Source organism: Ranitomeya imitator, chromosome 6, assembly GCF_032444005.1.
Source record: "Ranitomeya imitator isolate aRanImi1 chromosome 6, aRanImi1.pri, whole genome shotgun sequence".
Taxonomy (NCBI): domain Eukaryota; kingdom Metazoa; phylum Chordata; class Amphibia; order Anura; family Dendrobatidae; genus Ranitomeya; species Ranitomeya imitator.
This window is the reverse complement of record NC_091287.1, coordinates 361,853,330-361,855,976: the sequence shown is the minus strand read 5'-3', so window position 1 is coordinate 361,855,976 and position 2,647 is coordinate 361,853,330.

Genomic DNA, 2,647 nt, shown 5'->3' with positions numbered 1-2,647 from the left:
GTCGGATCGGGTTTCATGAAACCCGACTTTGCCAAAAGTCGGCGACTTTTGAAAATGAACGACCCGTTTCGCTCAACCCTATTCAAGACCACTGAGCACACTTTGACTTTCTCATACTCTTTGTTGATTGACCCTCCAGACTTTCCTGTCACCAGGTTTCAGATGCAGTGGAAAGGGCTTTTGTCTATGGAAAGATCAATCAGTGATATGAAGGTTCACAGATCTCGTGCTGACCTACCTGACCTGGTTTTGTCCTTTTCCTTTACCTCGACATACCTCTATAAATATATAGTTATTATGTACTGAATCACTTAATTGGTATAGCTCAGGCATGTTTCCCCATTCTCTCAATAAATGATACTGCTCCGACAATCGCCCTTTGGGTCTCAAAAAAAAAAAAGTAATGCTGATGGAGGAAATTACTGCTACAGCTAATAACGCTTACAACCGTTTTTATAAAACTTGATTTTATTGGCTTGATTTTAGATCTGCCGCATATCAGGCGTTTGTCGAGGATTACTGAACATAGGATCCTTACTTTGATTAACAACCCCCCGCCCTTCTTCCCTTTTGTTTCCTCCACTGTTTTTTCCTATTTCTTCTATCTTCTTCTTTCTTGACTTAGATCTTATAGTTGGTTGATGTTATAAAGAAACTTTACATTTTAATGCTTTATTGAAAAATTGTTGTTAAAGGGACTCTGTCACCTGAATTTGGAGGGAACAATCTTCAGCCATAGTGGCGTGGTTTTCGGGTGTTTGATTCACCCTTTCCTTACTCGCTGGCTGCATGCTGGCTGCAATATTGGATTGAAGTTCATTCTCTGTCCTCCATAGTAAACGCCTGCGCAAGGCAAGATTGCCTTGTGCAGGCATGTACTATGGAGGACAGAGAATGAACTTCAATCCAATATTGCAGCCAGCATGCAGCCAGCGGGTAAGGAAAGGGTGAATCAAAACCCCTGAAAACCCCGCCCCTATGGCTGAAGATTGTTCCCTCCAAATTCAGGTGACAGAGTCCCTTTAAAGAATTTAGTATGACTATTGATTTTGATGTCAAGATGTTACATCACATCTCTGACGTCTATTTTTTATGGATATTATATTATGATATTGTAACGCTCAAGGCTCAGACAGGATGTAGCGAGCAAAGATTGTGGCCCCACTGTGCCACAAACCAGACTCACCCTGGAGGGCATGACTAAGCAACTACCATATTGATCGCTGGAGCCTCTAGTGGAGAGGTCAGGCTTGTGTGACAGGTAGCTGCCAGGTACCACTCCAGAGCAATGTCTGGCAGTAGTAGCTGACCCCTAAGGGGACAGGACACTATGACTACAAGTGCAGGCAAGTAGGGTTGAGCGAAACGGGTCGAAAATATTCAAAAGTCGCCGACTTTTGGCAAGGTCGGGTTTCATGAAACCCGACCCGACCCCTGTGTGGGGTCGGCCATGAAGTCGGCGATCTTTTGAATCTAGAATCGGAATTCCGATACCGATTCCCGATATGTTTAAGATATCGGGAATTGGTATCGGAATTCAGATTTAAGTGTAAAATAAAGAATTAAAATAAAAAATATCGCAATACTTACCCTTTGACGCGCCCTGGTACTAACCGGGAACCTTCCTTCCTTTGAATCAGCCTTCCAGGACCTTGCGGTGACGTCGCGGTGACGTCGCGGCTAGGGTTGAGCGACCTTGACTTTTTTAGGGTCGAGCCGGGTTTTGCGAAACCCGACTATCTCAAAAGTCGAGTCGAGTGAAATCGGCCGATTATGGCGAAAAGTCGAGGATCGACCGAAACACGAAACCCAATGCAAAGTCAATGGGAATTTTTTTTTTCTCTCTCTCTCTCTCTCTCTCTCTCTCTTTCTCTCTCTCTCCGTCCCTGAACTGAAAAGCTGGTGTTACACAGTGCAAATCGCTACAGCGCACAAGCGACAACATGACGATAGGCGTCCACGCCCCTAAGACCTCTGTCATCACTCTGCCCACGCTCCTTCATTGGCTGAAAAAAATGGCGCCGAGCACGTCATACGAAACGCGACTTTGGCGCGAAAGTCGCGTACCGCATGGCCGACCCCACACAGGGATCGGGTCGGGTTTCATGAAACCCGACTTTGCCAAAAGTCGGCGACTTTTGAAAATGAACGATCCGTTTCGCTCAACCCTAGTCGTGGCTTGTGATTGGCCGCGCGGCCACCCATGTGACCGCTCGCGCGACCAATCACAAGCCGCGACGTCACCGAAGGTCCTGGAAAGGCTGATTCTTAGGAAGGAAGGCTGCCGGAAAGAAGCAGGGCGCGTCCGAGGGTGAGTATATACCTAATAGGAATATACTCACCCTCGGATGCGCCCTGCTTCTTTCCGGCAGCCTTCCTTCCTAAGAATCAGCCCTTCCAGGACCTTCGGTGACGTCGCGGTGACGTCGCGGCTTGTGATTGGTCGCGCGAGCGGTCACATGGGCGGCCGCGCGGCCAATCACAAGCCGCGACATCACCGCGACCGACTAACGGTATTTGTTGCTGTCACACAACTTACACGGTGAGCTATAACTTCAGTATGATTTAGCTACCCCTTTACAGGTGAGTGAGACCACAACGAAAATCAGGCACAATGTTACACACTCTGTTGTTGGTGGCAACAAAT